Source organism: Pelodiscus sinensis, chromosome 18, assembly GCF_049634645.1.
Source record: "Pelodiscus sinensis isolate JC-2024 chromosome 18, ASM4963464v1, whole genome shotgun sequence".
Lineage (NCBI taxonomy): Eukaryota > Metazoa > Chordata > Testudines > Trionychidae > Pelodiscus > Pelodiscus sinensis.
The window spans coordinates 30,516,360-30,539,454 of NC_134728.1; the positions used below are offsets into that span (position 1 = coordinate 30,516,360).

General features: G+C 50.9%; 1 protein-coding gene across 1 annotated transcript in view; it reads left to right on the forward strand.

The window, feature by feature from the left end:
- The window catches only part of DLGAP4 (DLG associated protein 4), a 316,182-nt gene that overhangs the window by 158,457 nt on the left and 134,630 nt on the right, over positions 1-23,095 (forward strand). Inside the window, exon 2 of the mRNA XM_025186419.2 lies at positions 760-844. The gene's annotated coding sequence lies outside the window, so the exon portion shown is untranslated. The remainder of the gene's footprint in view (positions 1-759; positions 845-23,095) is intronic.

The window sequence follows — 23,095 nt, forward strand, 5'->3', positions numbered from 1 at the left end:
AACACCCTAATCCCCGAGCGTGATGGATAACACAGGTTTTACTGTAATACCCTTCCCCTCCAGACCCTCAGCAATGCGCAAGATGTGGAGGTTGCTCCTTCAAGATCTGATTTCTGAGTCCTGGTTTTGTCTAGTCTAAGCTTTAAGGAAGCAGCTTCCTCTTTGATTTCCCTGGTTTCAGTAGCTGCCTTTTGTTGCTCCATTTTCGAAGCGAGCCATTCACGATTCTCTATCACACACATCTTTAGACAGGCTACAGATATCTTTGGAGATTGAATCCAGCTGGTTGGTGAGGAACTTTTTCAGTGCTGCAATATCCTGGGCTTGGTTGTGCTCTTGTCTTGCGGTACATCTGCTTCTGTGATGCGGGCTCAGGTCTTTTGTTGCCTCATTTTTATATTGGCATCCAGAGTCAACAGCTTGAGGTTTATCCAGGGGATTCATTTAAACTTTGATCATAGAGGCTTATTGCCAGTTTGCTAGGAGCATAATTATTAGAGATGAAGCGATACCTGAGGCGGCCTGGGGCTTGGCAGTCATCTTCCTTGTGGACTCCAGAGTTTTCTAGGTCGGTTTGGTTGGGCAGTAAATAAAGAGGGACAGATCCTCAGCCCAGTGTCAGTCAGTACAATGCCACTGACACCAATAGAGAGACACTGCCTGGCATCAGCAGGTGGGCAGGCCTGGGTGGTCCAGAGAGGATGCCACCGTGTTCTCTTCCAAGTAATGACATTTCCCCCTTTTTTTTCCAAATCCCAGATCTTCATGAAGGGCGTCTCCAGGAGCTGGAGGAGTGCTGGCCGCTGAGTCAGATCTGTCCCTGAAGCCCAGTGAGACGTCAGAGGTACAGTATGGCCCAGGTCTGAGTTTTGAGCTATTCCTTCCAAAACATCAGAAGGGTGGGGGAGAGGGAACAGTTGCAACCTGCCTGGTCTGGTGCTGGTGCCAGGAAAGGCAGGACTGGAGCTATGCCAGGAGCTGCAGAAATGGGAGGTTGAAATGTGTTTGTAATGGGGCAGCGCTCACCTCTTAGGAGTGTCCCCTCTCGGGCCAAGTGTGAGTGCCTGGACTCTCCCATTTAGAGCCTTCTGGGCAACTCAACACAAGCTAGATAGGAGTCAGCAGTGTGACCCTGTTGCAACATGGATTCACCAAGGGCAAGTCCTGCCTGACCAACCTGGTTGCCTTCTATGACGAGGTAACTGGCTCTGTGGATGTGGGAAAGTCAGTGGATGAGATACACCTTGACTTTAGCAAAGCTTTTGCTACGGTCTCCCACAATATTCTTGCCAGCAAGTGAAGGAAGTCTGGATTGGATACATGGACTGTAAGGTGGATACAAAGCTGGCTAGACTGTCGGGCTTAGCAGGCAGTGATCAATAGCTCGATGGCTGGTTGGCGGTCGGTATCAATCGGAGTGCCCCAAGGGCCTGCTCTGGGGCTGATTTTGTTCGACATCTTTATTACTGATGTGGCTGAAGGGATGGATTGCACCCTCAGCGAGTTTGCAGATGACACTAACAGGCCGGTAGCAGGAATTTCTGGGGTCGGGGGGGGGGTGCTGTTTTTGTAAATGTGGACCGCAGAGGTGGGAGCGCACCCCCCATGGCTCCCAAAGTAAGCATGCTCCAGCCAGCTGTGGGGAGGCAGGAGCGGCGAGCCTCCCTCCCCCATGCGCCGGCATATTTTGTAGCCTCTAGCAAAGATGTAAATTTAAGTTCCCAGGCTCATTTTTTCAGCTGTTGTGCAGGTTTCCTCTGAGGGTGGGGCCCGGGGCACCCAATACAAGTAATGGCTTGGTGAGGTGCAGGAGCTTCAGAGCATTTCCAAACTTGCTTGTCCCTTCTCGCCCCCCTCTGAGCAAACTGCAACAGAATCAGACGCCACCACCCAGAGGGATGGTCCCCTCACTCCCTGTGAGACTAGAATGTGGGGCTGAGGTGACAGCAGTGAAGCAGGGAATCACCCCTCAGAAGTGGGGGGGGGGGACAGAGGCTGACATTACAAAGCTGTGACTGACCAACAGCTCCCGCTAGAGAAGCCATGGCCCCTCCTCTATACCCAGACAGCAAAGGGCAAGGACTGAGGCACTCACCTTAGCTGGGGGGGCCCTTTCTGATACAGTCAGCGGCCCCCCCAGCCAGTCCCACCACCCATCCTGAGGCGCAGCCTGTCTGCCTGGTGGACCAGGGGCTCTCACACTATTGCTGCGATTAGGAGGACACTAAGCAGAGCAGCAGCCCCCCACTCTGCTCGCTATGAGACCTTTGAGACCCGGACTTGGAATGAAAGTCTCAGAGGCCTCCCACTTTTGCGGTGTGCAGAGTTAGCCTGTACCAGTGGCGGGCAATAATTTTTGATGGGGGGGGGGGAGCACTTTAAGAATTTGGAAAGAGATCGAGGGCTGCGCTCTTTCATATTAATGGAGGAGGAGCAGGGCCTGGGACGGAGATTGGTGCAGAAGGGAGCCTGCAGTGCAGGAGAAGGGGTGGGGTCTAGGAGGGAGTTTGGGTGAAGGAGGCAGTCGTGTTAGGGTACGAGGATGCAGGGGTTTGGATTTGAGTTGTGACTTAGGCAAGGCAACTGGGGTACAGGAGGGGGTGGAGGAGTTTGGGATGTGACCTGAAGCAGGGGATTGGGGTGCAGGAAGAAGGCAGAGGGGTTGAGTTATGACCCGGGGCAGGGGATTGGGGTGCAGGATCTGGGAGAAGATATGCTGCAGGAGGAGGAGCAGAGAGTTTGGGTTGTGACCTGAAGCAGGGAATTGAGGTGCAGGATCTGGGAGGCAATATAGGGGTAGAGGGTTTGGGGTGCCAAAGGCAGGCTCTGGCTGGGAGACTTACCTGCTTGACTCCAAGCCAGCAGCCTTCTAAAGCAGATGTCCTGACCCACCACCACAACTGACTGCAGGGACCACGTGGTTTTTGAACAGCTAGGAGCCTGAGGGGAGGGGGGAGGGTGCTTTGCAAGCTGCTTGTTGACAACAGGTAGCTCCCATTAGCTGGAAACCAGCCAATGGGATTGTGCTGAGTGCAGGCTCAGTACATGAAAGCTCACAGCTGTTCAAATAAAGCTCTGCAGCAGTTTTTCTCAGCAGTGTGCTGGGGGGTGGGAGCAAGCAGGGAACCTGCCTGAGGCTCCCTGCTGCCAGCCTGGAGGATGTTTTGCTGAGGCCTGGTCCATACTCTGCCCCCACCCCACCCAACCCACCGGGCTGGCTTGTCATAAGCACCACAGGAGAGTTGCATCGCATGCTGGGAGTTGTAGTCCTTTTTTGCCTCCCCTGTTTCACTCCCCATGTCGGGCAGTGTGGAGGGATGGGGGTGGGACTACATCTCCCATAGGGCCGGGGCCCTTCCCTTCAATGCCAGCCAGGCATTGGCAGCAGGTGCCTTTCTCTGTAATCTCTGATTGGACCGGTGGCTGGCAGCCAGCAAAGGGGGTGGCTGCCACTTGAATCTGACTGGAGACACTGTAGGCTGCTGGGTATCAGTGTTGAGGAGTGCACTGGGAGCTGCAGATGGAGCTGGCAGGATAAAGTGAGGGGTGTGCAGGGCCCAGTCCCACTCCCGGCAGGGGGAGGAATCAGCCCCAGCCTTTCCCCAGCCAGCCAGAGCAAGGAGGAGAGAAGCTGGGGCAACATGCTGCCCCAGACTTTCACAGCCTGGCCGGGATCAGCCCCATGGGAGACCATGAGGGGGTTCGTTCATACCCTTCAGCCACCTCCCTTCCCCACGTATGGGTCTGGCTAAGCTAGGGGGAGAGGTAGATACACTGGAGGGCTGGGATAGGTTCCAGAGTGATTGAGACAAATTGGAGGTTTGGGCCAAAATAACTCTGAGGTTCAACAAGGAGAAATGTAGAGTCCTGCACTCAGGATGGAAGAATCCCAAGCATTGTTACAGGCTGGGACCGCCTGGCTAAGCAGCAGTTCTGCAGAAAAGGCCCTGGGGATTCCAGTGGATGAGAAGCTGGGTAGGAGTCAACAGGGTGCCCTTGTAGCCAAGAATCCTGTCAGGGCTGTTCCTCACTCTGTCACAGAGCAGAGAAGCTGAGGGCCCACAAGAGAGCTTCAAAACCTTGTCTCTACAGGTGCTGGTCACAAAAAATTTTCCCCCAGAATCATAATACCCAGATTTTGGGGAATTGCTGACACCATCAATTGCTTTTTGATCCTTAAAAACCCGAGGGGAATACTTGAAATCACCCCAAGGGCACCCCAAGGTCTTTTGCCCCAAAAGAGCTTGATAAAAGAAAAGAGAAAAACAAGCTGCAGTCTCTGGCAGCTGACCCCTGAGTCAGAGACTTGCAGATACCCACAGACAGACCTTCCAGGACCCAAGAATCTGTTACCCCAAAAAATTCCCACTGGAGACCTCCCAGGGTGACACTAGCGTGGGTTCATTGATAAACTGGGTTCATTGATAAACTAAAGAAGACAGAGCTGCCACCAAAGGTTTAAACTGAAGAGGGAACCAGCTATCTCTCACACACACAAACAAGCACACACACCCCTCCAGTCATTCACTCATTCACACACATTCATTCCTGCCGGCGGGCACTCATCTTACACAGGCCTACGGGTTGCAGAAGGAGCCAAACCATGTTGGAAACTGGCTGTAGGAAGAGGAGCTTCTCAGGAAGAGGGTAAAAAGGGGCCTTCTGCCATGTGCGCTCTCCTTTTATTGTCTCTGTATAGCTCCTGTGACTCATCCACCTTTGCCACCAGAGAGCATGCCCAGACTTCCCTTGGTCCAGCAAAGCAGCTGTCTGATGACTCATCACCATGTGCCCAGCCTTGCAACTTCAAAACCACACACACACACCCCTCTTCATTCACTCAGGAGAATGCAGTTAGAGCAAGTTACTGTACAAGCAAAGTGGCTGAGAGTTACAAAGTTGCAGCTTACAGTAAGTGTCTGAACTTATAAAGCAAAGTTGCAGAGAGTTACAAGTTTCCAGGTTTTACAAAGATTACAGCAAGTTGCAAGGTTTAACAAAGATTACAAAGAGTTGCAGAGTGTAAAATGCAATGCAGACAAACCATCAGCAACGAAGTGACTTAGAAGACAATTGCCCCCACCCCAGCAATGCAGGCAGCAGGTTTTTTCATGTGTTGGCAGGACCTTACAGTTTAGTGTATTTCCAGAAAATGCACGTGTAAAATCAAGTAATAGCTCAGGCGGAGGCTTTTTATGCAACAGAATCAACTCATCACCTTAAAAACAAGTGATTTTAATTACAAAACAAATGATAAACTTGCAAAAGCATACTTAGTTGCTAGATGTTACAGAGCAGCTAAGGAAAACAAATTAAAACACAGAACAATCTAGGAACAATGCTTAGATGGTAATTGGGGAGGGGAGGCATAGAATCACACAGAGCAGTTCAAACCAAACTATGACATAAAGAAAAATTACTCTGAATGTGACTGAATTCACTTTTCTCTTTTACGTATTTCTATTTTTCTCTTCGTTCAGTCCACTCCCTTGCCCTGAATTCCTTGGAGGCATGGTCGTCCTGCCTGGCTTTAAATCATTCTGTGTGTCTCAACTCCTGGCTTCTCTCTCCCACACAAAGAAAGCAGGCAGGGAACCTATATCCAATTCAAATTTCAACCCTCTATCTCGACTGGTTCTCTCGGCCCCCTGGCCAACACCTTTGCTAGCTATCTGAGTTTACCTCTTAGTCACCGGGCGCTGGTTAGTAGGGTTGCCAGGTGTCTGGTATTCACCCAGACAGTCCGGTATTTTCAACTCCTGTTCGGTAAAAAAATTCAGAGAATACTGGACACCTAAAATGCCCAGTATTTTCTGAATTTTTCCCCAGTCAGGAGGCAAAAATGCCGAGCACCTGGCAACCCTATAAACACTCAGTGCCCAACCTACCCCCAGCCCCCATGCTTGCCTGGTTCCCCCAGGCTGCTGGCACAAAATGGCTGCCTGCCAAAAGACCTAGGGGAAACAATGCTTCCCCTGGGTCTTGGTGCTCAACCGCTCCCCTGTTCCTATCCCTGCACTCACTCTTAAAGGGGACATGTTGTTTTAATGCTGTTTTATTTTAATTTGTTTTGGCTTAATTGGAGTCCCTTTTTTTTTGGCTTAACAACTTTGGACTCCCCCTTCCCTTTCCCCCCCCCCCTCAACAGAATTTTTTCCTGTTTTTTGGGGGGGGAGTGTTTGGTATTTTTGTTTCAACCATCTGGCAACCCTGCTGGTCAGCATTCCCCCTGTCCTTTACAACAGCTAATGACATATTAGGCTGCAATAGAAGGAGCATTGCCAGCAGATCTAGAGAAGTGATTGTTCCCCTTTATTTGGTACTTGTGAGGCCACATCTGGAGTGTTGTGTCCAATTCTGGGCTCCCCACTACAGAAAGGATGTGGACGCATTGGAGAAAGTCCAGTGAGGGGCAACAAAAATGAGACGGGGCTGGAGCACATGACCTATGAGGAGAGGCTGAGGATTTGGGGTTATTTAGTCTACAGAAGAGAAGAGTGACTAAATAACCCCTTTAACTACTTTTAGTTAGCAGCATTTAACTACCTGAAGTGAAGTTCCAAAAGGATGGAGAGAGGCCGTTCTCAGTAGTGACAGATGGCAGAATGAAGAGCAATGGTCTCAAGTTGCAGTGCAGGAGGTGTAGGTTGGATATTAGGAAAAACAGAAGGGCAGAGTCTCCATCCCTAGAGGTTTTCAAATCCCAGCTTGACAAAGCCCTGGCTGGGATGATTTAGTTGGGGTTGGTCCTGCTTTGGGCAGGGGGTTGGACTTGATGACCTTGTGAGGTCTCTTCCATCCCCATGATTCTATTATTCTTTAAAAAAAAAAAAAAAAGCAAACATGATTCTGGGATGCATTAGTTAGCAGGATTGTTATGAGCAAGAGAAGAGAAGTCATTCTTCCACTCTACTCTGTGCTAATTAGGCCTCAATTGGAGTATTTCATCCAGTTCTGGGCACCACATTTCAAGAAAGATGTGGAGAAATTGGAGAGGGTCCAAAGAATAGCAAAAAAAAATGATTAAAGGCCTAGAAAACATGACCTATGAGGGAAGACTGAAAGAACTGGGTTTGTTTAGTTTGGAAAAGAGAGGACTGAGAGGGGACATGAGAGTGGTTTTTAGGTACCTAATGGGTATTACAAGGGGGAGGGAGAAAAATTGTTCTCCTTGGCCTCCGAGGATAGAACAAGAAGCAATGGGCTTAAACTGCAGCAACAGAGGTTTAGGCTGGACATTAGGAAAAAGTTCCTAATTGTCAGGGTAGTTCATTGCTGGAATAAATTGCTTAGAGAGACTGTGGAATCTCCATTACTGGAGATATTTAAGAGCAGGTTAGACAGGCATCTATCAGGGCTGGGCAAAATATGGCGTGGTGGCCAGATCCAGCCCATCATGCCACCGGATCTGGCCCACGGACCACTCTGCCGGGATCCTCAGGCACACGCAGCTGCTGCAGTTTAAAACACAGTCCCTGTGTCTCTCTGCTCTGCAGGGACGGGGGAAGCTTTGTGTGATCTCCCTGCCCCCAGCCCAATTCTCTGCTCCTATTGGCTTGAAACAGCCAGCAAATCAGAGCTGCCTCCTGCACACCAGGCCCTTCCCCTTCTCCATCCTAGACCCCACTTTCACAGAAAAGTGCGGCCCTTGACCACTTGCCAAAATCTTGGAGTGGCCCCCGACCAAAAATTATTGCCCACCCCTGATCTAGATGGTGCTTGGTCCTGCCGTGAGGGCAGCGGACTGGACTTGATGATCTCTCGAGATCCCTTCTAGTTCTATGATTCCCTGATTCTCCTGTCCTAGCTCCATAGTTCCTTCTCCCCTGAGCCCCACTCCCTCCTTTTATAGCACAGGTCTTTATAACAAGCCTCACCTGCCACAATGAGTCAATAGGTATGAGCCAGAAGTTTCATGCAGGATTCTAAGTGAGTGGGTCTACAATCCCTGCCATCCCATTTCAGAAAATCCAGCCAATCAGCCGATCAAATCCAGCCAGGCAAGCCACCCCAGTTTGAAATCTGACATTCACAATGCACCACCACCAAGCTGCCTTAGGCTGTGTCTACACTGGGCCACTTATTCCGGAAAATCAGCCGCTTTTCCGGACTAAGCTGCGAGCTGTCTACACTGGCCCTTGAATTTCCGGAAAAGCAACGACGCTCTACTGTACAAAATCAGCCGCTATTCTGGAAAAGCTACGCTGCTCCCGCTCGGGCTTAAGTCCTTATTCCGGAACACTGTTCTGGAAAAGGGCCAGTGTAGACAGCCCAGTAGTCTTTTCCGGAAAAGCAGCCTGCCAATGTAGACGCTCTTTTTCTGGAAATACTTATAACGAAAACTATTCTGTTTTAAACATTTCCGGAAATTCATGCTAGTGTAGACACAGCCCTAGTGTTTTCCAGGGCATCCCAAGAGGGCAAAACAAATTCTCAACTCCATGAATATTCTCCGGAGGCAATAACCCATCCTTCAAACATACCACCTGGTTGTGGAGGCCCCGCACACTCAGAAGTGCTCTGGGGCTTCGGTTTGTTCTGGGCCAGAGGTCCAGGTGGGGCTGCGGAGTGTGGGCCAGCCATTTGAACACTCTGCCTCAAGGCTATGGAATGACACCGGCCAGTTTAAATCAGTCCCAGCCCCCTGACTCTCTCATTACTAACTCTTCTGAGTAATTTAATACGCTGGAGTTTGTAGCTGACCTGCTGTTGGTGCATCTGAGAGCCTTGTAACAGCAATGGAGGTCTCACACAACCCTTCCTCTCCAAATTACCCTTTCATTTTCAAATCTCTTTTTTGATACTCCTTCCCCCTCCCCCTCTGCTTCTGTTCTCCTCTGACCTACTTAACATGTTCCCCCTCCAGAAGAGATGACATCTCCTGGGGAACTATGAAAAACATGCTATTTAGGGACAATCACATAGATAGGATCATTTCTGCCTTTTTGTTCCCTCAGATTTGATTTTATTATCAGGGACATTTGCATGAAAATAGGTTGCCTCTTTCTTATAAGAGTTCATCTGCTCCTGTAGCTTTCTCAACACCTGAAGTCACAATCCTGTGTCAGACTGAAACTACATATTTCCACAGCAACCAGCGGTGGTGACCCAGAAAGCAGATATAAGGGCATCTCAAGCACCTAAGCTCCTAAAGATCCAAGACTATTTTTTCCTTCCTCAGAGGAAGTCCCCACACCTTGGTTGAATGTAGTTGACAATCCAGGCTTGAATGGCCTCTGGGCACAACGGCACCCTGTCAGAAATGATGAAATGCAATGGGGGGGGGGGGGGCAGGCAGTTCATCACTTAAGTTCCAGGTAGGCCCTGTTGTGGGGGCTTGACTGGTGTTTAGGCCTCAGCATGGGAGATCATTTCACTGAGGTGTTTTAAAACCCTAGTGGAGACAGGGCGAGTTGCTCCTTTGAATGCTGCCGTTGTGGGTGCTCCACTTTGGATGTCAATGCATCCTACTGCCGGCGATCAGAGAGTTTTGGTAGCAGTGCCCAGCGGTAGCATGTTGTGCACGCACAGAAGCAGAGTCGTGGTGTTGTTGGCATGACATGGCCCCTTCAGTTCCTTCTCTACCATCCTTGGCAGCAGGCAGAGCCTCCGGGCAGTCCTGACTGCTTCCCCCTAACATGTCAAAAGAGATGTTAAAAAGTTGTTATTCTCCTCACCTCTATCCCTAATTCTCCAGTTTAAAACAAATATTACTTTCTTTTCCCCCTCCCAACCCACCGGCCTCTTCGGATAACACGCCGTTTCTGCAATGGACATTATGCTGGTTTTAAAAAATGCGACTACTGCCGAGAGGCCATGTCAGTCTCTGATGGCCACGCTGCATGTGTTCAGTGCCATGGGGAAGCCCATATTCCCCAGAAATGCCCACATTGCAACAACCTTAAGGCCAGGGTGATACAGGATAGGGAATTCCACTTGGAGATGATTCTGCTGGAGAAATCCCTACAGCCCAATAAAGGAACACCTTCCGCAGGGTCTCACAAAACCACAAGCAGAGGCAAGGTTCAAGATTCCAATAGTTCCAAGAAGTCAGCTTCAGTCCTCCTACCCAGGACTCTCAAAACAGGAGAGCTTCCCTGCAAGATCTCTGTCCTCAGTGCCAAGCTCTTCAAGAGTCAGTACCGCGGAGGTACCGGGCACAGCCAGCACTGCCAAGACAGACATCTGCTTATGCCTCGTGCAATGAGGTTTACAGGATTGGTCGGCAAAGGCTTTCCTTGCCGACTGATCCCTGTCTTGACTGCTGCTTTGTGCTGACAAACAGCTGAGCCGGCACAACGTGGCGGCCATTTTTATTCTAATGAAGTGAGGGATATTTAAATCCCCGCTTCATTGACTATGTCGGTATGTCTAATTTACATGCCTCAGTTGGCAGAGGCATGTAGTCTAGACATACCCTAAATGTCGAGACCTCTTTGGGCACAAAATAGATTCACCAACCACCTTCCAGTTCTGTGTTAAAATTATTCGGCTCTCCTGGCCAACTACAACTACTCTGATTATACCAAACTTACAGAGCTGCTCAATGATTTGCCAGAACACAAGCGTCCTCAATTGCAATCCATCATTAAAGAGTTCCAGACAGTATCCCAAAGTGCCCTACAGGCGACCATGGACATCACTGACAGAGGGGCCCCAACCACCACCACAGCTGTTGTGATGTGCCATGAAATGGTAACCATGGTGTGTGCAACCATGGACCTCTTTCAATGTCTTGGCCTCCAGATCAACACACAGAAATTGACCCTGGAGCCCACACAAACTCTAGAGTTCATAGGAGCACTCCTGGACTCCACACAAGACAGGGCAATATTGCTTTAACACTGATTCACCATGCCTGCAACACTCATAACCACAGTCGCTCACAGCCCCTGCGACATGGGGAATACCTTGCCAGAGGATGTGGTGAAGGCTAGGACTTTAACAGGGTTGAAAAAAAGAGCTAGATAGATTCATGGAGGTTAGGTCCATCAATGGCTATTAGCCAGGATGGGTGGGAATGGTCCCTAGCCTCTGTTTGTCTGGAAATGGGTGACAGGGGAGGGATCACGTGAGGATTCCCTGTTGTGTTCCCCCCCTCTGGGACATCGGGTATTGGCCACTGTGGGCAGACAGGATACTGGGCTGGATGGATCGTTGTTCTGACCCAGTATGGCCATTTGTATGTTCTTATGTTCCACTCTTAGGGTACGTCTAGACTACATGCCTCTGTCGCCAGAAGCACGTAAATGAGGCTACCAGGCATAGGAAAATGAAGCAGCGATTTAAATAATCGCCGCTTCATTTAAATTTACATGGCTGCTGCGCTGAGCCGACAAACAGCTGATCAGCTGTTTGTCGGCTCAGCGCAGTAGTCTGGACGCACGGGTGTCGACCACCCAGGTATGCCTCCTGGGATGAGGTTTACCTGGGTGGTCGACAAATGCCTTTGATGTCAACACCCGTGCGTCCAGACTACTGCGCTGAGCCGACAAACAGCTGATGGGCTGTTTGTCGGCTCAGCGCGGCAGCCATGTAAATTTAAATGAAGCGGCGATTATTTAAATCGCTGCTTCATTTTCCTATGCCTGGTAGCCTAATCTACATGCCTCTGGCAACAGAAGCATGTAGTCTAGACGTTCCCTTAGGCAGGTTGAATTTTCTTTTGGGCGGGTTGAAATTTCTTATGTGCAACACCAATATTGAGGTAGTGCACCCACAAGTACAAACAAAAACCCCAGATATAAATATATATTTTAAATAGTCCATAGGTGTGGAAGAACGTATATTAAAACAAAAGATAACTAACAAGGCACAATGCTTATGATTATTTAATATGAAATCAAATAAAAAGAAAATTAACACTACCTTTGGCTGAAGAAGTGGGGTTGTGCCCACGAAAGCCCATGATGCTATTTATATATTTTTGTTAGTCTAAGGTGCTACAGAACCACTGTTATTTTTTTAGTTACAGACTCACATGGCTACCCCTCTGAGACATGCAGTACATTTACCATCAGCCTTTCTAACACAGAGATGCATGTTTCAAAGATCTTGCAAACAAGGTTTCATCCTACAAAACATCCAGCTTCATACCCAGTACTTGATAAGAGCCAGAACTCTATCAGATAGCAAAGATCTGGCCTTAATGCAATACATTTTACCATGTATTAATTAGTACCACAAGATTTTAAAAAAATAATTAAGATCAGAGTTTTAGGTTATCTGCAACACTCAAAAAAATTCTGTTAAAAGAATCTTTTTCTTTCTTATCTTAAACCATTAACACAGGGATGGGAAATAATTTTTGATTGGGGGGGCACTCCAAGAATTTGGTAAGTGATTGAGGGCTGCACTCTTCCATGATACTAATGGAGGGGAGGTGCAGAGGTCTGGGATGGAGGGAAGGGAGCTTGGGGTAAGGGATTGGGGTGTGGGATCTGGGAGGGAATTTGGCTTAAGAGGGGATCATGACCTGGGGCAATGGACTGGGGTGAGGAGGGGGTGTAGGGTCTGGGAGGGGGTTGTGACCTGGGTCAGGAGTGCAGGAGGGGGTGCAGGGATTGGGGCTGTGACCAGGGATAGCAGATTGGAGTGTAAGGTCTGAGAGGGGGTTATGACCTGAGGAGGGGTATAGGAGGGGATGCAGTGTCTGGGAAGCTGCATGGGGGCTGGAGGAGGGGTGCAGAAGGTTTGGGTTACATGGGGTAGGAGGGCAGAAGGGGGGCAAAGGGTTTGGAAGAGAGAGAGAGGCTGGGGTGCCAGAGAGAGGCTCTGGCTGGGAGATCTTACCTGACTCTAAGTCAGCAGCCAAGCAGGTTCCTTAGCCAGGGTCCCTGCCTTCCAGTCCCTGTACATGCTCAGGGGAGCTGCAGGAGCCATGTTTATTGCTCTAAACTGAATGCTGTGAGCCGGGGGATGAGGGAAGAAGGGCACTTTACATGCTGCCTCTCCTGAAAACAGGCAGCTGCTATCGGTCGAAACCGGCCAATGGGAGCTACAGGGGGTGGAGGCAGCATGGGAAGCCTGTCTCCCCTCCCTCCAGGCTCTCAGTGTTCAGAAACACACACGTGGCCCTGCACCCAGCTTTCCGGAGTGCCGAGTGGGTGCGGGGCAGGCAGGGAGCCGGCTGAGGCTCTGGTGGCTGGATCCAGCCCACAGATCATCTTTTGCTGGAGCCAGCTTTTCCATTTATAGCAGGCATGCTTCTGCTCCTCCGAGAGGGTGAGTGCTCTGCTCCTCCTCCCCCAGCCGATCAGCTGAGCTCCCTGCCTGCATGGGGAGCTCTGAACCTTTGCACAGGGCTCAGGAAAGGGCTGCACGCTCATGCAGGTACACAGCTTGCAGGGAACCTTGCTGCTCACCACAAATTAGGCAGGCAGGTCATGCTTCCACCACAGGGACTTATCTCCCTACATGACTCCAAACCTTCTGACAGGCATCTCTTTTCAACAAGACCCTCCATCACTCATCACTGCAGACGCATCACTCAGAGGATGGGGTGCTCACCTAGATCACCCGGTATCCAGGGCAACTGGTCGCTATCTGAATCCCACCTGCACATCAATCTTCTGGAACTCCAGGCAGTATTCAATGCTTGTCATCACTTCCTACTACTAATCTGAAACAAGACCATGCACATTCTCACTGGCCATGCCACATGCATGTTTTATACAATTCGGCCAGGAGGAGCCCAATTTCACACTCTTGAGCTATGGAATTGGTGCATTCACAACAACAAGACTTTGACCATATCCTACCTACTTAACAAAGCACGAATGCCCACACGTCTACTCCAGAGAGGTTTTCAAACCAGGGTCACAGGGAGAAGTTTTCCTTACCACATGGAGCACATCACTCCTGTATGTGTTCCCGCCTATAAGCTGATCACAGCTCCAGACCCACATGCTGCACCCAAACCCCAGTACTCTTTGGCTCAAAGGTGGGGCTCCTCCATGGTTCCACCATGGGGAAGAAACCTGCTCAGATAAGCTCAAACACATAAATAGCCATCATCCCACAGCCAGAAATACTTCCCTGCACAGGTGGAAAAGATCCTCCCTATGGTGTCAACACAAACAGCTGTCTCCTATCAGGGCACCCCAATCTACAATACTAAATTACATATTGGACCTTAAAGAATCAGGAATAGCCATGATCTCCCTTAAAGTTCATCTGGCAGCCATCATAACCTTTCATGAACCAGTGAACGGCTCATCCATCTTTGCTCTTCCTACTACCAAATGCTTCTCATAAGCATCCAGAACATATACCCAGAAGTGCAGTGACCTACACTATTATGGGACCTTAATCATGTCCACAAATGCCTTACCCGACCCCTATTTGAACCCTTGGCCACCTGCTCCCTTCCCCACCTGTTGATGAAGGTTGCATTCCTGATGGTAATCACATCAGCCAAACATATTGAAGAAATAGGAACCCTTATGGTAGAACCTCCCTACTCTATTTTCACGTAAGATACATTTATATTATTACCATGCCCTAAATTTTTGCCAGAAGTTGCCACCACGTTCCACATTAACGATCCCATCCACTCCCCTGCGTTCTTTCCTAAAACACACAAGGATGCACTCAAAACAACTCTCCATACACTCCACGTAAGACAAGTTGTCGCCTTCTACTTTGGCAGGACCAAGCCATTCCGCAGCTCCACAAGACTGTTCATCTCCATAGCAGAATGGGCCAGAGGTTTTGCGATTTCCACTCAACAGCTCTCCAAACAGATCTCTGCCTATGTATACGCTTGCTGCATAAGACACAAGAAGCACCTCCCTAAGGGAGTCCCAGCACACTCCGCTTGAGCTGTGGCAGCTTTGGCAGCATTCCTTAAAAATGTCCCACTAAGAGACATTCGCAGAGCTGCAACCTGGGCTCTGGAGCACGTCTTCGTGAAACACCACGTCGTCACAGGTGGCCCTGTTGCTACCACTGCCGTCGGCCTTGCTGTGCTTTCCTCCATGTCCAACACAGGACTCGAAAGCCCACAGCCTCATTGGGACACTGCTCTACAGACACCTAAAGTGAAGCACTCACAGGCATGGCACTCAAAGAAGAAGTTTCTTACCTTGGGCAGTAATGATAGTTCTTCAAGATGTGTGTCCCTGTGGGTGCTCCACTCCCCACCCTCCCCCTCCCCCTCTCCTCCAGTTCACCTGATGGATTCTCAGGTAGAGAAGCAATGGAGGGGGCTGTGTCCACGGACACTAATGACACCACGAGACAGCTACTGCTAGCAAAAATCTCTCATCGCCGGCGCAAGGCTGCTCTGACACCTCAAGTGGAGTCCTCCAGGGGCGCACATCTCGCAGCACCATCATTACCGCACAAAGCGAGGAACTTCTTCATCTTCACCTGTGTGAGCAGGGGCAGGGGAACCTGGGGCTCTCCTCAGGATGATCTCTGCTGGGCTGGCAGCGAAGCACATTGGAGGGGCGGGAGCATAAGAGAAGCTGGCCCTCCTGCGGGACTTACCTTTCAAATTGTGTGGGCAGAGATCTTCATCTTCCCAGACTCAATGCAGCATCTTTTGTAAGCACTACAAGGTCATAGGACACGAAACCTCTAGGGCATTTAACTCATCAGCACAATCTGCCTTTCCCCACCAAGGAGCATGGGCAAGGAAGATCTCCCCTTTATATCCCTCTGCTCACTGCTTTAGGTCCGAGCTTGCCAGGATCAGCTGGTGCTGGCATAGCCACTCCCTGCCTCGGAGCAAGCGGGCGGGGAGGGGGGAGGAGGCAGAGTTTGTCTCTTCCCCCCAGGCCTCCTTAGCACAGGTAGCAGTGCATCAGTCTTGTACGTCCAAGGACCTGAGCCTCAGAGGGCCTGAGGCATGTTCTCCAGCCTTTGCTGCAGAGAGTCAGATTTTGATGATCATAATGATCATCTGGCCTTCAAGCCCAGGAATCTGTGTCCCAACCAGCTGACGTGTGTTACCCTGCCGGGGACCGTAACGTCCTGCTGTGTCTTCATCCCTCACAGGTGTGACTGTGCCTCCCCCGCAGGGCTGGAAAGGTGCTAACAACAGCCTGGGGCCTCTTGTCTGCCTGCAGAGCCCCCGTCTCAGCCTCCCCCGAGCACAGCTGTCTGGTTTATTTGTAGCTGCTCCTGTTGCTCCCCACTATGAAGCAAACACCACATCTTGCTTCTTAAACCCATGACGTCACGCCTAGAAGAGTTTGGAAAAGGACCAAAGTGAAGGCGTTTCACAAGCACTGAAGAGCTTCCACCCTGGGCTGTAGAGAGCAGGCTGTAGCGTTGCTCTGAGCATGGGATAGGGTCCTGACTGTCTTGGCTAATAGCCATCGATGGAGCCATCCTCCAGGAATTCAACCAGTTCTTTTTCTGGACCCAGTTATATTTTTACCCATCACAACATCACACACACACCAAAAAGAGAGAGAGAGAGAGAAAGAACGCCCCGGATGCTAGGGGGAACTGTATAGCAAGATAATGAGCGGCTGGCGGAAAACCTGTTGTATAATGAATTGTTATAAGTAGACATTTTCTATTTTTATCCCTGTGATTAGACTTCGAACCCTTTGACTCATCATTAATGTATTGCCGTGGAAGCAGGCTGCAGCCTCAGCTGAATTCTACGCAGTGTTCTAGGCTAATTTGGGGAGTCTTGAAATCATGCGTGTAGGCAGACCTACGTCACCCATGCCACGGCATACAGGCTTTTCATTTCGGTGGGTGGCGGTAACATTCCTTATGCCAACTGGCAGGTTGTTTGTTCCTCCGTTGGCTATTTATTAACACACTGCAAGGCTGCTATCGACAAAAGCCCCTCTCCCCTGGTGGCACAGCCCAAGAGGAGGATGTGGGCATGGCTACTTCTGGGCAATTATGGGCATTGGAGACCAAGCGGGTAATGGCGCGGCCTGGGCTGTGTGCACACAGATCCACGCTGTGGACTGCCCCTCTGCTAACGAGTCAAGTTGTCTATGGATTTAGATTACGTTCATCGTTCCTCATTGTCTTTATGAGAACCCAATGGCGCCGTGGTGTGTTACTGTATTTATGTGGCACCAGGCATAGTACCCGGGCACCCTACCTGACTTCACATGAGACACTGAAGAACTCCAGAGACACCAAAGGCCGGGTCCCTCCTGCTGCCCAGCGCTACGCTTTGGGAAAGCCAAGGCAAAGGGGATCTTTCAAAACATGTCCATGCCTGTGCTTATTGGCATTTCTGCAAGGAACAAAACCCAAAGAAAGCTCAGCCACCAGCGGTCAGGAGCCCCATCAAAGCAAAGAGCTGGAGAGAGGGAAAATAGGCCAATGGAGGGATGATAGGAGTTACTATAGAGAACTTTCCAGGTGTCTGGCCGGTGAGTCTTGCCCACATGCTCAGGGTTTAGCTGATCGCCATATCTGGGGTCGGGAAGGAATTTTCCTCCAGGGTAGATTGGCAGAGGCCCTGGAGGTTTTTTGCCTTCCTCTGTAGCATGGGGCACAGATCACATCTGGAGGATTCTATGCATCTTGGGGCCTTCAAAGTATTTGAAGGCTTCAGTATCTGAGATATAGGTGAGAGGATTATTCTAGGAGGGGGTGGGTGAGATTCTGTGGCCTGCAGTGTGCAGGGGGTCAGACTAGATGATCATAATGGTCCCTTCTGACCTTAAAGTCTATGAGTCTATGAGAGGCAGGCGCTGAGAAAAGGGTGTACAGAGGGAGGGAGTGTCGCACAGACAGCTGGCGAAGGGGCGGGCAGGGAGGGACGGAGAGAGGCACAGGCAGACATGGAGAGTAACAGTGATAGAGATGCAGCCGTGTGAGGGTGTATCTAGACTACAGGGTTTTGTAGACAAAAGTGGACTTTTGTCGACAAAACTATACCTGCGTCCACACTACCGCTGAGTTCTGTCGACATAACGTCGACAGAACTCAGCAGTTTTATCGACGCTGGTGAACCTCATTTCACGAGGCATAACGCTTTCTGTCGACAGAGTTCTGACGACAGAAAGCGTTATTGCATGTAAACTGTCCTTGCGTCTACACTGCCATGTCGACAAAGCAGCTTGCTTTGTCGACAGAACTGAATGTAGTGTAGACGCTCTTTGTCGACAGAAGCTTTGTCGACAGTATTTGTCGACAAAACTTCTGTCGACAAAACCCTGTAGTCTAGACGTACCCTTAGTCTGGTCTAGCTGAAAGAAAAGAAGAACTATGCAGCACTTTAAAGACTAACAAGATGGCTCACAATGGGATCCGCTCCGGAAGTCCGCGTCAGGATTTGCCTGACAGAGGCAGGACTCGCTCAGCTCTCGGTCCCGGTGCATCCTGCTTGTGCACACCACAAGGCTGCTCCCCAGGTATTGGCTCAGGCAGTCGGAAGCCCACGATTAACCTCTGGCAAACAGCAGGGGTGGAAAGCAAAGGGCTGGGATACGATCTCCTGACCGAGTTATTCCAGTAAAACCTTTGCACTAAACCATCCCCACTGCCCTGCAGAGCTGCTCCCCAGACTGCAGCTAGCCAAGAGCAGAGTCCACCCCCCAAAGCCACAGAGCCACCGGACATTGCAGGACTGGGCCGCCTGCCCAGGCACCATCTCCCAGGCACCAGGCACACGTGGTTGGTGGTGCAGTTGGGACCCACCCACCCCCCTGGCAGTCTGCCCTGACAGCACTGATACTAGCAGCAATCCTGACAGCGCTAGTCATCCATCCAGCTCAAGCCACGTTACAGTGGAAGCCGGGAAAACGGAGGAATGGACGGCAAAGTGACTCCCACTGGCACTTACAGACTCATAGACAGTCTGACCCGAACCATAGCCCCTACACAGAGCCCTGCAAATGCACACATAGATATATACAGACCACAGCATCCCACAGCCCTCTACACCTCACCCACACAACTACACACACACAACTACAAAACTACACATCCAGCCACAGAGTCTGTTACAGTTAGACACCTTCAAAACCTCAGGTACACCTCTGCTCCCCTACCCCAGCCTCCAGCCACACTAGGGATGTTACATTTACTTTAATCCACTAGTTGATGAGATTTCCGTCAATTAGTCAATAAGCGGGGAAGCTACAGTCGATAAGCGGGGAGCTAATCCTACTGTGGCGCTGCCTTTTAAATGTATTTAATACATTTAAAAAGCAGAAGCACAGAGGGGTGGGCCTGGTGCAAGCGGGGAATCAGCTGTCCCGGCTCGCTCCGGGTCCCCCAGCACACTCTTAATACATGTAAAAAGCAGAGATGCAGTATCTGGGACTGGGTGCAAGCTGGGAATCAGCTGATTCCTGGCTCACGCCTGGCCCCCGCTACTCCCCTGTCTCCCCTGCACCCCACGAAGACGGTGCTCAGGGGTGCCAGATTTAAGCCAGATCCCCTCAACACCGGCTTCTGTAAAACCAGAATCTTTTTAGCATTAAACTAATCTCAAAAAGGGAAGGGGAAGTGACTAGTCGAGGGACTGTCCGATAAGACAGGGTGGGCAAAAGGGCCTCCATGGGCCGGATCTGGCCTGCAAAGTGGGTGGATCCGGCCCCCGGAGGCCCTGCTGCTCCCCCGCGTTGGGGTGGGGGAGCGTGCGAAGCTTCCTTCCGCCCTGCCAGGAGCACCTGGCGCTTGGAAGCACCAAGCACTGCTCGCAGGGTGGGGGGAGGGCTTCCAGGTGTCCCGTTTTGAACGGTATTTGAGCTTTCTGTTCGGGAAACAAACTGAGAAAACGGAACTGTCCGGTGTGTTCTAAACCAGATGGGATGTCGATTGTGATGTCATGTCAAGCGGGTCCGGTATTTTTGTTGAAACCATCTGGCAACCCTAGCGGGGGGAGAGCAGAGGAGGCTTCACACGCTGCTCCGCCCCCAGGCCACTCACAGCCTGGGGAGGGGGAGCTGCGCGAAGCTTCCTTCTCCCTGTCCCAGCCCTGCGAGGAGCCCGCAGCACCTCCAAGTGCCACGTGCTTCTCGCAGGGCAGGAGAAGGCTTCCCCCGCTCCCCCAGACCCCAGGCCCTGAGTGGGGTGGAGGTGGGGGAGTGTGCCAAGCCTCTTCTAGGTCATGGGTGCCTAACGGGAAGGGGGGGGGGCAAAGGGGTTTCCTAATCATGGTCTGGGGATGGGGGGTAGCCCCACCCTTTTCCTTTTAGGCCCCGCCCCTTCCGGGGTGGCCCGGGGCCACTTCAACAATTTTTGAAATGGCCCCAGAGCAGAAATTATTGCTCACCCCTGCGATCAGACACCCCTACCCCACTCCTCACTGCGCACACACAGACACGTCCCTTGCCGAGCATCCTCCCTCTTGGCTGAACGCTGCTGTGCCCACGTGAAAGGCTCAGCTCTCTGCATGCCCTCACAAGCCCAATCTAAAAAACAAAGTCTGACCAGCTGTCTGACCCCTGCTGCTGGATTACATTGCACAGCACTTTAAAAATAAGCACCAGATGATTTCAAAGTGGTGTAATTACTACGGGATTGGACGGGGCTGACAAGCTCTTCCACGTGCCAGGGGCATGTCTTTAGACTCTTTATTCATTTTCACTCAGTCCTTACTGAGCAAGAGCCTCTGTATTTGCCTCTGCCTCGTGTACAGGCAGAAAGGTCTCCAGGTGTGTGTTGTGCAGCCTCTAATCCAGCAGCTAAGGAGTTGTGGTTTTAGACTTCATGATCGTGGGTTACACAGCAGTCCTCCCTGTCAGCTGGAAGAGTCCCTGAACGGCGAAGGCGGGTACATCGTAGGGGCTTCTGCTTACTTGCAACGGCCTGTTTAATTAGCCCCAGTCCGTTATTGTCAAGAGACACAGCAGAGAGCTTGGGACGCAGCGAGCGAGACGTGTGCTGGCTTCTAAACAACTGGTTAAGTTGCTGCCTCCGGGGATCGCTGCTTCATAAAAATGAGTCACTGTGCCGAGGGAATGCGGGAGGGTGTGCGGATCCTCCCGAGTGGAGCCGGCCCCGCTTTCCACATGCCAGGAGCATCTTCATTCAGGATGAGCGGCCGTGGCTGGGCGGCTCCGTGGGCCATCAGAGGCATTGTAGCTCACGGGGCCTTTTTTCAATGACAAATCCCATTTTCCTGCTGGAGAGCGCTGGCCAAGGCGGGCAGGGAATTCTAGCCAGGTCAGAGGGCCTGCTGGAGGGAAGGAGGAAGGGAGGAGGGAAAAGCTGCCAAAGCTTTGCATCCCGAAGACCCAGCAGGGCCCACTGACCACCAGATGGCCCTGACAGCGGGGCCCCTTCCCCCACCGCACGAAATTGAGTTGGCGAGAGCTGCAGCGCATGCGGCAGAAATAACCCTTCTGCCTCCCCATAGGCCCTGCTTTGCTTCCTGTGTTTACATTACGTGCACGCATCCCATTTTGCCCTTCCTTCTGCCAGGCTCCCAGCCACTGCTGCTCATCCCAGCACTTGTGCCCACACTGGGGCGATGGGCTGGGAAGGAAGAGAAATGTCACAGGATGAGACTGAGCCAGTGGCAGGTCACCCAGGCACTTTGCTGTGGGCAGCCGCAGTCTGCAGAACTTACGGTTGCCTTCCGGGATATTCCAGATGCATATACACACACACATATCTACTTAGGGGCCAGTCCTGCAAAGTGCTGCAGGCTCAACTCCCTCTGAAGTCACTGCACGGTGCAAATTGCAGAGATTCCAAATTGCTAGCCCGTAACTGGGCCCAAATTTTCTAGCAATAGCACTCAGAAAAGTCTGAGCCACTCCAGCCATTTCAGCGTATGTTGACTCTGAACCCTAATGATAGCTGATTACATGCCAGCATTGGTGACTATTTGCTAGGAAGAAGGAGTTATTTTGGGATTGGGAGTGGAGCCTGGGTATCGCCAATTTCTTTTCCACCTGCCTTCAGTGGGGGTGGGGAGGTATACGAGTATAGACATGTGAATGCCCTGCACCAATGGTGTTACCTACTTGGATGCTCAGGGATTTGGCTGAATATTCTCTTAGAACAGGGGTGGGGAGCCTCTTTTGGGCTGGGGGCTGCAGACGCACAGAAAAATCAGCCGGGGGCTGCACACAAGTGAGAAGCCAAAAAAATCCCCAAACCCTCACTGACAGCTGCTTTTGCGGAAAAACTTCCCAGCTGTCTACACTGGCCACTTGAATTTCCACAAGAACATTGACAATCTCATGTAAGAAATCAGTGCTTCTTGCGGAAATACTATGCTGCTCCCGTTTGAGCAAAAGTCCTTTTGCACAAAGCTTTTGCGCAAAAGGGCCAGTGTAGACAGCTCAGATTTGTTTTGCGCAAAAAAGCCCTGATTGCGAAAATGGCGATTGGGGCTTTTTTGCGGAAAAGCGCGTCTAGATTGGCACGGACGCTTTTCTGCAAAAAGTGCTTTTGCGGAAAGCGTCCGTGCCAATCTAGACGCTCTTTTCCGCAAATGCTTTTAATGGAAAACTTTTCCATTAAAAGCATTTGCGGAAAATCATGGCAGTCTAGACGTAGCCAGTGTGAACACACAAACCCCTCCTGTGAGCTTGTGGGAGAGACAATGCGCAGGGGGTGAAAAGACCATTCAGTCAGACAGGTTCCTCCACCTAAGTGCTGTCCTTGAAAGGGGTTAGTGAACCAAGAAGTGCTCATTGGCCTTCCCAGCACCTCTCCTTCTCCATACCTTCTCCAAGTGCAAAGTCGCTGCTCTTGTATCTCCTGAGCACAGGGTGGCCTTCGCTACTCAGTCGTGCTTTGCTAATCCACTCTGCACCCCTGGCAGGCAAATCCAATTCAGGGATGCCATTTGGGGAGGCTGGGAGAACTAGAGGCCCCCCTCAATTTTCTCACCCTAGCCCTAATAAAACTCTTAACTGCCTGAGTGTGCTACTGATGAATTCAGGGACAGGGAGCAGCAGGGAGTTTGTTTATAAACAAAGAGTGGTTAAGATAACAAAAGGCTCATCATTAAAGTCAACTGGGGATCATTAGATGTTCGTGAAAGCATTGCCAGGTACTCCAGTTAAAAGATAGCAAAACAAAGGGTGTGAATAACGAGTGAGAACAGAGAGAAGTAAATAGTGGTGTCCCCAGGGGTCTGTACTGGGACCAGGGCTGTTCAACACATTCATAAATTATCTGAGAAAAAAGGGAAAACAGTGAG